The sequence below is a fragment of the Microtus oregoni genome, unplaced genomic scaffold, assembly GCF_018167655.1.
Source record: "Microtus oregoni isolate MIOR12 unplaced genomic scaffold, Mior012 000042F_ref0000377, whole genome shotgun sequence".
Lineage (NCBI taxonomy): Eukaryota > Metazoa > Chordata > Mammalia > Rodentia > Cricetidae > Microtus > Microtus oregoni.
Genome location: NW_024543209.1, coordinates 22,027,687 through 22,040,645, shown reverse-complemented (window position 1 = coordinate 22,040,645; position 12,959 = coordinate 22,027,687). Strand labels below are relative to the sequence as shown.

Sequence of the window (12,959 nt, the reverse complement as noted above, 5' to 3'; positions counted from 1 at the left end):
GCAAGAGGGCTGTGGTTCAAAGTCAGGTAGAAACAAGATTAGTGACTTGTCCTGACTTCTGTTTTTAGACTGTCAGCTCACTCCCAGCATTTTTCAGCCGTTACCACATAAGAATGGCGGCTCTTAAATTTTGCTTTGACTGCAATGTTTTCAAGGGCCCTGGATATAGCAGGTAAACTTTGAGGACCAATGGGTTCAATGGGTCTCCAAGAAAGTTCAAGAAAACTGGCAAAAATATCGGGGGATTAGCTCAAATGGTAGAGCGCTCGCTTAGCATGCGAGAGGTAGTGGGATCGATGCCCACATCCTCCAGTTTATTGTTGCCTCTGAAACCACGTTTCTACTGAGATGCTGATTTTGGCTTTGGAAATGTTCTCAACTGCACTGACTTGAGAACTGCACATTTGAACAATATTCGGAAGTCAGAACTTCTGCTCCTTCTCTCTTATCCACACCGTGCTGTAAGTTCCCTGCCGGCCTCTCTAGACTCTTTCTTTTCCTAGTCTCTTTGCCCCCTAAACCATGTTGGAGGGCTGCTCAGGGCCTCACTGGAGCCCTGCACTGCCACCGACGGCGTCGCCTGAACAAACTCGGCCTGAGTGGAATCCGCTGTACTACTCTCAATTTTCCATTTCTAAGCTGAGAGAGAGAGAAAGAGAGAGAGAGAGAGAGAGAGAGAGAGAGAGAGAGAGAGAGAGAGAGAGAGAAATCCTTTGCTTAACACGTTGCTGTGACTTTTTGCGTCACCTGTCCGGGTTCTCTCAAAAGCTCTCCAGTGTCAACAGCGATCTCCTCGAGGTGTCTGCAGGTGATCAGACTCCTTCCCTCCGTGTGATTTTCTCGCACGCGGTTCCCCTGCGATGCTGCGTCTCCGTCCCGGAATTCCTACATCTGCGCTTCTCCCTCCCGGAGCTCTCTCCCCTTGGTGCGCCGCCCAAGCCCCATTTATTAATCTTCCCCTGGTCCATGTCGCCTCTCCACCATGGCTTTTATCTTTGGTTTGGTCGCCTTCCCTTTGCAGTTCTTTCTGTAAATGTGCATCTGTAGCTTCTGAATGGCACGTTAGAAAGTATACAATTTCTGTTGTTAACTGTAAAACAACCAAAACAGTGGGTTTCTGTAGTGTAGTGGTTATCACGCTCGCCTCACACGCGAGAGGTCCCCGGTTCGAAACCGGGCGGAAGTAATGTTGTTTTGCTCATTCTTGGATTTTTCAATGTAGCCCTTTTTTCTGGATCAGTCCTAAGGGAATACATACTCCATCTTCTATAAGAACAAGCAAAGGAAACCTGACCATCCCACTACCACCAGGAATTTGTTGACTCTCCACGTTTCTTCAAACCCCACTTCCCTCTCATCATTTCTCTTTGTCTTAGAGCCGTGGTTCCCAATCTTCCTAAAGCTGAGACACTTCAATATAGTTGTTCATATTGCGCTGACCCCCAACTATAAAATTCTTTCCATTGCTAATTCATAGCTATAATTTTGCTACTCTTATGAATCATAATGTAAATATCCTTTTCCCCCGGTTATTTTGGGCGACTCGAACACCCCCACACCCCGAAATGGTCGTGACCCACAGGTTGAGAATCTCTCTCTTAGCAAATGGTATAAGCAAGCATAAGCTTTTGTCGGAACAGCTTCTGAAAATATTGTCTATGAGAACCTCGGCTCTGTGTTTTGGGACTTGATGAGGAGGTCCTGGGGCGGGAAAGCCACTACAAATAAAAGGGACCAGAAAGTCCAGGAACCTCTGTTTTGTTACTTTTGAATCTGTTTGCTCCTTATTTCTTCTTAGTCAAGGTTTCTATTGCTATGATGAAACACCATGACCAAAAAGCAAGTTGGGGATGAAAGGGTTTGTTCAACTTATGTTTCCACATTGCTGTTCATCACCAGAGGACATCAGGACAGACCTGAAACAGGGCAAGAACCTGGAGGCAGGAGCTGATGCAGAAGTCATGGAGGGGTGCTGTTTACTGACTTGCTTCCTTTCCCCTGGCTTGTTCAGCCTGCTTTCTTTCTCTTTTTTATTTGTTTATTATGTATACATTATTCTGTCTGTGTGTATGCCTGCAGGCCAGAAGAGGGCACCAGACCCCACTACAGATGGTTGTGAGCCACCATGTGGTTGATGGGAATTGAACTCAGGAAGAGCAGGCAGTGCTCTTAACCTCTGAGCCATCTCTCCAGCCCTCAGCCTGCTTTCTTATAGAACCCAGAACCAGCAGCCCAGGGATGACATCATCCACCTCCTCCCTCACTTCACTAATTGAGAAAAATGCCTTACAGCTGGCTCTCAAGGCGGCATTTCCTCAACTCAGGCTCCTTCCTCTATGACGAGAGTAGCTTGTGTCAGGTTGGCACAAAAAACCAGCCAGTACACTTTCCCTGTGCCATTAACTCGCCTCTCATCCACGGCTTTTATCTGTAGTTTGATTTCTTTCTTTGTGATTCTCTCTGTTGATGTAGATATGTAACTTCTGAATGGCAACTTAGCAGGAGACTGTAACTGTCCTGGATAGTAGAGTAACAAGCTGCCTGCCTATAGAGGTGTTTTTGTAGTGTAGTGGTTATCATGTCCACCAGGGAGACCCGACTCACCGAAATGCAAAAGCAAGGTTTATTGTGTGCACAGTGCAAACTGGCAGGGATCTTGTCAAAGCAACGGGCACAGCAGTGGCAAGTGGAGGTACCCCAACCTTCTAGAGGGGATTATTTAAAGGCAAAAACCAGAAAAGTTACATTAGCAGGTGTGGGGTGACGGGTTCAATCCTGATTGGCTTGTGTCTAGAGACTTTTCAGAAATTTTATTTTTGAACCTCATCTGTTGCTTGTCGGCTGATCTTCGGGTGGAAACATTCTGTGATTATCTGTGCTTTCCAGTTGACTACCCTGTTACTTTTGCCCCTAGCCATTTCTGAGGACTGGAATGTTTTGTGAGAAATAGCTTAAACAAGACAAAATGGAGGAACTTTGGTTCTTCACTGACAACTGAGAATAGCCATTACATGCAGACCCAGATGGAAGCAAAGGACACAACAGGATGATATGCACAGAGCACAACCTTGAGGACCATCTACTTGCTCTTCAGGGAATGGAGAACCCCCTGTGTTACTTTTCAACAAAGGAGAGCAGGAAGGAAAGACTTCTGAGGGAAGAGAATGCCAGAGGACCCAAACAAGTGGAAGGAGAGGGGCAAAGGGCAGTTGTAACTGTTCCTGCTCTGTTTAGATGAAAACCAGAGGGGGTGTGGACGCCATCATTCTGTGTATGAGATGCTTCAGATCCAGCACTAGCCGACATGGTGCAATTTCCAGTGATGCTATGGTCTTTAAAAGGGGCAAGTGGATGCAGGGTGCTGAGAGACTCAGGCTCAGTATTTCTAACGTGAAGCTGCTGATGGGAGGGGCTATTTGATGCAACCTCAGATCTGCCAGTCTCCTCACCAGCAGACCCTGAAGTCCATCCTCAGGGGAAGGAGGCCTCCTTTTCTACCCAGGGTCTATTAGTTGCTTGTGTTGACAGTGGGTGACAAGGAAGGACTGTGGAGAATTCCAAGTCACATCTGAAGAAATACAATCACAGCTGCTGATAGTGATCATATTGACATCAATTCCTGGTTGTTTGATGAGGTGGATAGAGAGGAGATGGTTTGGATTGTACAGTTTTTATCCTTGAAGGTCAGGTGTGCCAGTGAGTACATTTCTAACTTTCCTGTTCTTGGTGTAGTCAGGGAACACAACAGGGAATCCTGTGTGCGGAGACATCACGCTATCTGGTTCTACATTGGTGGGATCTTTCCCCAAAGAACTATTTTGTTTAAAGAAGCTGCCGTTGTATAGATTTTCATCCTTCTCCAAAGCCCCACAAAATTTTCCAAAGGAAGAGACACATAGAACACCCATTACATACAGCGAGAATCATTAAAAATGAAAGTAGAAATTTCTGCTAGGGAAGTGTGGTCTGCAATGTCGAAATGCTGGAATTTTGTCAAGTGGAAGTGGTGGCCATTCGCCATGCAGCCCACGCCATCTTATGCTTGCTCTCTATTACATTTCTGAAGGCCTATTGCAGTAGGTCGCTGCTTTCTCCAGGAGGCATGCTGTCTTACCTGTCCATGTAGGCAACGGAGTTATGGTATTTGAGGTGTTTCTTGGGGTAGATATCTGATTTTGTCCCTGTCGGGAGGGTGTTCTCTTCTTTGGCTGCTGTTGCCCACTCTGAATTTTAGGCAAGGGTGGTAGCTGTAGGGTTGCTGGTAGAAAGGAATTGTGCAGGTTGGTAGGTGATACAAAGGAATGGAGGCTATGAGGAAAGAATCAGAGGGGCAATGGGAAAGAGCTAGGGGACCAGATTTGGCAACAACAGTCCCACAGAGTGAGGTAGGTTGGGAGGAGAGACTCTTGCCTGCAAGCTGCTACAGGATAAGAGGAGGTCTGGACAGATCAGAATGGATGGTGGGAAGGATAGTGAAAATTGCCACCCTGTGTCCTAGCTCAGTGTGGTCCCCTGGGGGGTTAATGATAGAAAGCATTTCTGATCCCTAATGGACAAATGGAATAGAGATTGGATATGATGAAAGGGAGTCCGGGGTGGAGGAGAGGCAGAGGGAAATATCTAGGAGATCCTGGACCTCTACCAAGTTTCAAAGTCTTCAGGGTGGGATGGGGGAGGGTTTCCTCTGTTTCAGCCCAGTGTGGCCACTGGGAGTCCTTGGTAAAAGGGGTTTCTACGTGTCATTGGCTGACCCAAAGGAAGGGAAGGCTCAGAGGATTCACAGTAAATAGGTCAATTACTTCTTATGTATATGGGTATTTGAATTAAGAGCCCAGGGTGGTCAAAAGAGGGCGACGGACGCCGTACTACTGAAGTTTAAAAAAAAAAAAAGAAAAGAAAAGAAAAAGAAAAAAAAAAACGCAATGAGCTGCCCTGTGGGTGCTGAGAATCAAAGAAGCTCCTCTAGCCTGACAAATTGAAAACAGGGCCACAGAGTCATCCCTCTCGTGGGCGCATGGCCACAGTAGTGGAACAAGGTGTTCTGAGACATTTGCTGGTTCAAAGGAACGAATCCCTGACTGCCTAGGCGCTCACTCCTTCACATCCACAGAAGGCTAATTTCCAGGATTATTCCGGGAAGGATCAATGTTATAAGGAGGTTCTGTCACTCGAAGCCAAGAAGCTGAGGACAGGGCAAGTGAGGTGATCGATCCACCGAGGGAAAAATTCCACAGGACTTCACTTATAACGTGGAATCGGAGTGTTCATCTGGCACTAGCAGAGTAGAGGGGAGTCACCAAGAGCACGGCGTGGAAGGTGCAGTCACCTTAGTTACTTTGATTTAGCTGACCAATGGCACGAAAGTATACAACAAAGATTATCATCTAGCTATTTCTAGGCAAGCCGAAATAGCTCAGTTGGGAGAGCGTTAGACTGAAGATCTAAAGGTCCCTGGTTCAATCCCGGGTTTCGGCAACTACTTATTTTACAGAAAAAAAAAAAAATTATTCCTAGGCAAGGAAAGAATCTATTTCTACAAACTAGGAAAATTGAGGCAATACGTGAGGTTTCCGTAGTGTAGTGGTTATCACGCTCGCCTAACACGCGAGAGGTCCCCGGTTCGAAACCGGGCGGAAACAAACATACTTTTGCTCACTTCTCTTTCCAGATTCTCAATTTATTCCCTACACTTTTGAGCAGTTACCACGAAATAATCTCGAGTCTCTGATTTCCCTCTTGACTCCCGCCATACCTTCTTAGGCCATGAAGTAGCAGCCAACTTTAGGAGAACCCATGGATTTACATGATATACAAGAAAGTACATGCAAAATTGTACAAACATCACGGGATTAGCAAAAAAGTTAAAACGACGGGGGATTAGCTCAAATGGTAGAGCGCTCGCTTAGCATGCGAGAGGTAGTGGGATCGATGCCCACATCCTCCAATCTTTAGACTCCTTGAGAGTCTCTCACACCTACAGCAATCCTCAGAAAATGGGGGACTTTTGTGTTGTTGCCTTTTGGAGCACAAATTCACGATACAGACCTTTCGCAGTATCTAATCTAAGGTCTGAGAATGTGGCTAAATGCCATGGTTCTTGCCTAATGTGGAAAGCCCTACCTAATTCGATGCCATCCCAGAGATAACTAAAGTTTGGAGAAATAGCCGAGGACATCTGATTTATTGCATTACACTCATCATGTGTCTCTAATGGATGGGGAAGGTCTCCAAAAGGGACGAAAAGGACACTGGACGTATGGGACATTTTTCTGTTGTTTCCCTCTGCTTCCAAATGGATTCCATCTGTGCGTTAAGGCCACTAGAACCACAGAAAGACTCGGCAGTTGTGAGGCTGGGGTCAATAAAGATGAAGTGCTTTGAAAGCGTTCTAACTGAAATGACTACTCCTTAGAGTAGACTAGATTCTGCTTTGTGTGTGTGTGTGTGTGTGTTGTGTGTTTTAAAGTAAAAAAAACATATTCCTCATGTGGCCCGTACGGAGATCGAACCCGCGACCTTGGCGTTATTAGCACCACGCTCTAACCAACTGAGCTAACCGGCCCCACAAACATGTTCTTTCTGTTACCTCTTCAGAAGTGGAAGGATACAAATGCCAATTGCCATTAGAGGTCTTGGATTTTCATTTGTTTCAATGTTTAAGATTTTCTGAAATGAGGTATGAAACAAAAGAGTTCTCAACCTAAAAACAGAAGAGGGTATGTGTAACATTCCGATGACTGCTGAGCCTAGACAAGCAAGTATACTCGCTCAGACCGTAAAGTCTTCCTCCAGCTGCAGATGTGAGGACTACAGAACAGTCGAAGCTGCGTTCTCTTTTAAGGTGCTATGCTTCACTAGCTTCCAGATGATAGAATTGAGGACTTTCTTCTAAAAAGCAATTACCACTTGGCCCGTACGGGGATCGAACCCGCGACCTTGGCGTTATTAGCACCACGCTCTAACCAACTGAGCTAACCGGCCAACTGTTAGGACCCCAACTGTCGACCTCTACACGTAGCAAATGCTTGATTTAGATTTGAGATTATTTTAGGTGTTTATTGTTGTTTTGTTTCCTTGTTAAAAGTTTTCTTGAACCTGAAAAAAGTTACAAAACTCGCGTTGTTCCAAGTAGAAAATTTCTCTGAGAAGAAAAAAAATTCTGAACGAGTGCAAGTAATATCACGTTGCAAAGTTTCCTGACCCAGAGACACTGGCCATGGACAGTCCAGTCCACTAGCCCCGTGGCCGCCCACACCGCGACCCGCCCTCTAGCCTTCACAGAGGTCGCCTCCTGTGCAGTTCTCCCCGTTGCCTTCAAGTGACAACAATCTCATAGCCTTCCCGATTTTACCGAATTTCTTGTTCAATTCGCTAAAAAAAAATATTTGGATAAGGCAGTGCGCGGCTGGCCTCCGCCGGCGCGCGTCTCTACTGGGCCGTTAAGGCATCGATCGCTCTAGTCTTGCAGACGCGGGCACTCGAGGCCGGGTGGGGTTGGTGCCCGGGGAACCTGCGCTGGTCGCGGCTGGCGGGTCATAGTCTCTTTGGCCACTGTCGCGGTCCGTGGTGTCAGGCGGGACGAGTGAGTCCAGGACCAGCGCCACCCCGACCGTCACAGGGCGGAGTCCTCTCGGCATAGCCACGCTTTTCTTGAGTCTCAGCGATGCCAAACTCTGCTCAGCTCGAACTTGGATTTACCTTCGTCACTAGACCAGCAGCTGTTCCAGAAGTTTGGGGGACTCCTGCGCGGGCGTGTCATAGCTGTCTCAGCGGGCAACCGAAGAGACAGAGCAGGCTGTCGTGTCCTCCGCCTCTGTATTCCGGGATGCGCCCCCGTGTTCTTTCCGTCCTCCTATAATGCAGTCTCGGAGGAGTGGAGAACTTGCGATTCTGAAATGAGTATTTTCAAGTCGCCCTAAAAAACACTGGCCCTGGGCGCTTTTGGTTTGAGCGTCTGCAAAGCCTCAGTGAAAAACGCAAAAAGGCCAAGGCGACACTCACCGGGACTGAATGGAGCCGGTGCTGCAGGACCTGAAGCCTGGGTTTCCTCTGACCTGGATGGCCTGACTTGACGTCTCCTCATCTTGACATCCGAAAGAGCCCCTCGTAGCCGCAACCAGGAGCTTTGGTGAAACGGAAACTCTGTGACTTCCAAGTCGCCCCCGACCTCGGAATCTGTTTCCAAGGAGGTCATCGCCGGGCCTCAGCCTCCACCTACCCAGTCCCGTTGATTCTGTTCACGAGGGACCGACCCTCGGACCTCCCATTTCCTAGCTGGGGGTCTTGCTGAGGCAACAACCACAGAAGGAGACCCGAACAAAGAAGGATTCGGAAAAAGCGCTTCTCATGACGCACAGTTTCTTCAACGTCACAATCTACTTCACCACTCTAAACTCAAATGGCTTTACCGCCAGGCTGTCAGGACCCTTGTGGCCAAGGTCCCCGAAGGCCGGACCAAGAGCTCTGCTTGGTCCTCATTTCATCGCCCTGATTCAGATGTGGATCCAGCTGACAAGGCCCTTACAAACTTTTCCTGGTTATTCCAGAGAAAGCGCCGGAATTGCGTCTCGGGTTCTCATCTACCCCCTTTTCAAAACTACTGAGGGTCTGTGGAGATGGGACTCTTGGGCACAGCGAGCTTGATTAGGACATGTTAGCGTGATAATAGTTCATTTCTTCGGGAGACCAGGACAGAGTTCCTCAGAATATTGGTCCTCTCGCGTGGGAAGCTTTTTTTGTAAATAGATACTCTGATCGCATTGGCATGTGTTAGACAACATGAATCAGTTCTGTCTCACACCTCCATAGAAGTGAACATTCCTAAATACCTGCTTGATTCTCATTGAGCTGTCTCAGTACTGCTAAAATGCCTGCGAAATCTGACCCTTAAACGGAACTCTGGGTTCTTATCTGCAAATCTCCATCGGGGAGACTGTGGAACCTCAGGTTCAGATTTCGGGGCTCCAGACACTGAAGTCTTTTCCAGAGTGTGGGAAAAGCCGCGAACGACTCCAGTGCCACTGACCCGTTCTGACAAGCATTACCGGATTGAGCAGTGTGAAAGAAATGAAGGCAACCGGGTTCCTCAGTGGTGTTATTGCTGAATGGAAAGGAACGGGCTCCATCCGGCGATTTAAAATTGAAAATAGGAATTAGCAAAGACCTCAACTCCCCCCAACAGAGAGGTCACACATACCAGATTAAAGAAGTGACCATGCAGAGCAGCTGACCTGGCTTGTGTTTTCTCTGGACTTCATCTCCAGCACTACAAACCAGTCAATAACTGCGTGCTGGAAAAGCCTAAGCCTGAGGGGCAGTGAACTCTGGGGTAGAGCGGGTGCTGATCTAGAATGAGGGAAGCGGGAATGCCAGCTCCAGTTATGCGCTTTCCTCCCTCATCCTTGTGGTGGAGGTCCTCCCAGGGAAGACTCCTCACACATGGGCTTCAGCTCATGGAAAGTCTTTATTAGCCAGCTGGTGACGACACTGGGTGTTCTAATCCCAGTGTAGCACTGAGTCTTTCTCATGGTGAGCTTATAAGCACAAAAACCATGTTCTGGGTTGACACACTTCTGTTAAGGAGAACACTTAGCCAGACTGGAACAGAAAAAAAAAAAAAACTCCCCAAAACAAAAACAAAAAAAACTAAAAACAACAAAAACAAAACCCCCAAAGTTAGCACATTTAGAGACTGTCCCAGAAATATGTACTTTGATAGACCAAGTCTTTGTTTTCAGTTTTAGCAGGTGGTGTTGCCTCTGTGCTGAGTTCTACACCCTGAATGGTATTTCCATCATGGAGTCAGCTGTGCTGAGGTCTGAGGGCATACTATTGTCTGGGACCCTGTTACAATCCTAGGCTTCTATGGCCTTATTCTCTGGTAAATACCTTCAAGGGGTTTACCTTACTCTAGATCCGTGCCCTGGGCTGTATTATTCTCTGATAAATACCTTCAAGGGGTTTACCTTACTCTAGATCCGTGCCCTGGGCTGTATTATTCTCTGGTAAATACCTTCAAGGAGTTTACCTTACTCTAGATCCATGCCCTGGGCTGTATTTGATGGTTTAAAAAGCAAATGGGCCATGCAGTGCTGCACACCTTCAATCTGAGCACTCAGGAGGCAGAGGCAGGTGGATCTCTGAATTCCAGACCAGCCTGGTCTACAGAGTTGGTTTAGATGGTCAGGGCTACCCAAAGAAAATTGTTTAGTAAATAAATAGAAGGCAAGTGAAAGTAGTGTATATTTATTCATTTTAATGTAATGTGTATATATTATTTTATTCATTTAAAATTTTATAATGGAAGTGTATCTGTGTACATGTGTGTGCAAATGCCTAAGAAGGGGTAGAAGAAGAAATCGGATTTCCCTGACTAAGTGCTGGGAATCAAATTCTGTTACTCTGCATAGAAGTGTGTGCTCTTAACCACCTCTACAAGGTAGTTTTATAATTATAACATCCTTTCCTGTTCAAAGAATCTGCATGAGATAATGAATTAATTACAAGTCATGTGATTTAGGCCACTCATCCATAGCACAGCCAGTGTGCTGGAAAGGGTGTGGATATAAGGGCTGGCTTGCTTCAGGAGCTCCTGCAGGTCCCTGGCCCTCCCCTTAACACCCGTGCCTTTCCCCCATCTGATCTCCGCAATTGACTTTCTCAACTGTGGAATGTGACTCATAATGGAAGACACATTCTGCTAATTCCATGAGTCCATTCAATCACTCTTGCCCTCTTAGCAAATAGACTCATAAACAAGGGTCCTGAACCCCTGCTCCCAAGCACTTACAGTTCCGTGGAAGGCACTGGCTACTGTCTGTTCCCAGCAGTCACTCTGAGGACAATGCCCTCCTCTCTTCCCATGTGACATTTCTTTCTCAGGCAACAGTTTTTCAGACCCTGTCCTCTGTCTACCTTTTCTCCTGAAACTTCAAGGTTTCTAAATTACCTGGCTAGCACTTCTTCATTCCAGAGACCTTTGTTTGTTTGTTTCTTTTGTTTGAGATTGGGTCTCTCTGCGGTCCTGGCTGTCCAGGAATGTAGACCAGACTGTAGACCTTGTTGTTCCACAAATCAAGTCCTTACCCTGATACTAGCTATGCTCAGAGAAAATGATCATGTTTCAGTATTAACCCAGAAGTCTGCTTCCATGAGGAAAAGCTGTGGAAGGCACTGAACTCTGCTTCCTCTCCTCTCTTGGCACTTGACTGTTTAGAAAGACTGTGAGAAGGACCAGGCCGACTATGAGACACAGGAAATAAAGAGAAGTGGGGACAGAGGAGGGGGAAGCAAATTGGTAAGACAAATGCTTCTAGATCAGACAGTGTGGAGGTGCCATATATTTTTGTTTTGTTTCTCTTTGCTCTGGGGGTCTTTTGAATCTATGTTGACACATAAACAGAAGCCTTTCTTCTGGAAAATGACAACCATAAAGCGTCACCTTCATGAGCTCATGAAATTGGGAGATGTATTGCAGCACAGGGAAGTAGGAAAGAGTGGAAGGAGTGTATGATGAAGAAACATTGTATACCTGTACACTGGCTGGCTTATGTCAACTTGATACAAGCTAGAGTCCTTGAAGGAAAAGGAACCTCAATTCAGAAAATGTCTCCGTAAGATCGGGATGTAGGCCAGCCTATAGGGCATTTTCTTAGTGACTGATGGACGGGGTGGGGTCACCCCTGGGCAGCTGGTCCTGGGTTCTGTAAGCAAGCTAGGCAAGTAATGGGTTGAAAGCCAGGAAGCAACACTTCTCAATGGCCTCTGCATCAGCTCCTGCCTCCAGTTTTCTGCCCTGCTTGAGCTCCTGTCCTGGCATCCTTTGATGATGAACAGTGATGTGGAAGTGTAAACCAAATAGATTCTTTCCTCCAAAGTCTGGTCATGGTGTTTCATCACAACAAAGATAACCCTAACTAGGACAACCTGTATGAAATTTTCAAGGAAAAAAAAATTTAAAGTTCAGCCCTGTTTTGTTTCTCATCCAGCTTTGTCAATCACAAGTGAGTGATTAGTTCTACTGAGCCTCGGCTTTATCAGTAAAATTCGAATAATGATACAGAGGTTTAGGGGGGAAAATATGTTGAGAGAAATAATGTCAAGATCTCTAATGGGTTTGTGGGTCATAGACGTGGAAAAGAAGAAATGAAACAAGAAACAAAAAACTCACACACACACTAACATCATTGTGTGACATTTTGAGGGATTATTCAAGACAAAAATGGTTGAACCTGCAAGTTTGCATGAACTGTCCTGCACACCTGTCTCCCAGAACTGATGTGAACTGTTTACACTTTTAAGTATTCAGTGATAGGCACTGTTCCAACAGGGCAGGGCTGTCACGGGAAAGCAAAAGAGATTGAGAACAATGAGGATGTCAAATGTGTACAGTAAGATGACAAGCTGTAGCACAGACTCGGCACCCTTGTTCAGTCCTACATCATGACTTCAGGGCTTGTGAGGCTATCAAGGGCACAGGGCTAAGAGAGCCTCTGTTGGTTCTCTTTGAAATATCCCCGCCTTAAAACAAACACCTAGAAATACAGACTTGAGGACTGACGGTGGAAATGGGGACAAATAGAACACATTCGATCCAATCTATAACCAAGCCTTAACCCCTGTAGCCCTCTTAGCGCAGTAGGCAGCGCGTCAGTCTCCTAATCTGAAGGTCCTGAGTTCGAGCCTCAGAGCCTCAGAGAGGGCTTTTGCTCATTGGCTGATTCAAGGAATACTGCAGAAATTTTAGGAACCCTGCGATTGAGAACTGCCTAACAAGACGTCTTTCTGTGCGAACCTTTAGAGAACTTAGGGACGTAGAGGTTCAGTGAATGGAATTGTCCCCCAGTGTATTACTGGTTCCTCTGATACGTAGGACAGGAACGCGTAGAAGGGGTCCAAGGGGTCCAACGGGTCCGACGGGGAGGTGGCATACAAGATGCTGGACTTCCTTTTTCTGGTGT

The 12,959-nt window shown here is 46.6% G+C and overlaps 8 non-coding genes across 8 annotated transcripts; 6 read left to right on the top strand and 2 right to left on the bottom strand.

The window, feature by feature from the left end:
- The first annotated feature begins 239 nt into the window (after positions 1–239).
- Positions 240–312, top strand: Trnaa-agc. The gene has a single exon. It is a non-coding gene; the product is annotated as a tRNA-Ala (tRNA).
- An 801-nt stretch (positions 313–1,113) lies between these two features.
- On the top strand, positions 1,114–1,186 carry Trnav-cac. The gene has a single exon. It is a non-coding gene; the product is annotated as a tRNA-Val (tRNA).
- Positions 1,187–5,402: 4,216 nt separating this feature from the next.
- Positions 5,403–5,475, top strand: Trnaf-gaa. The gene has a single exon. It is a non-coding gene; the product is annotated as a tRNA-Phe (tRNA).
- Positions 5,476–5,566: 91 nt separating this feature from the next.
- On the top strand, positions 5,567–5,639 carry Trnav-aac. The gene has a single exon. It is a non-coding gene; the product is annotated as a tRNA-Val (tRNA).
- A 232-nt stretch (positions 5,640–5,871) lies between these two features.
- On the top strand, positions 5,872–5,944 carry Trnaa-agc. Its single transcript has one exon. It is a non-coding gene; the product is annotated as a tRNA-Ala (tRNA).
- A 544-nt stretch (positions 5,945–6,488) lies between these two features.
- On the bottom strand, positions 6,489–6,562 carry Trnai-aau. Its single transcript has one exon. It is a non-coding gene; the product is annotated as a tRNA-Ile (tRNA).
- A 345-nt stretch (positions 6,563–6,907) lies between these two features.
- On the bottom strand, positions 6,908–6,981 carry Trnai-aau. The gene has a single exon. It is a non-coding gene; the product is annotated as a tRNA-Ile (tRNA).
- A 5,641-nt stretch (positions 6,982–12,622) lies between these two features.
- Positions 12,623–12,703, top strand: Trnar-ccu. The gene has a single exon. It is a non-coding gene; the product is annotated as a tRNA-Arg (tRNA).
- Positions 12,704–12,959: the final 256 nt, after the last annotated feature.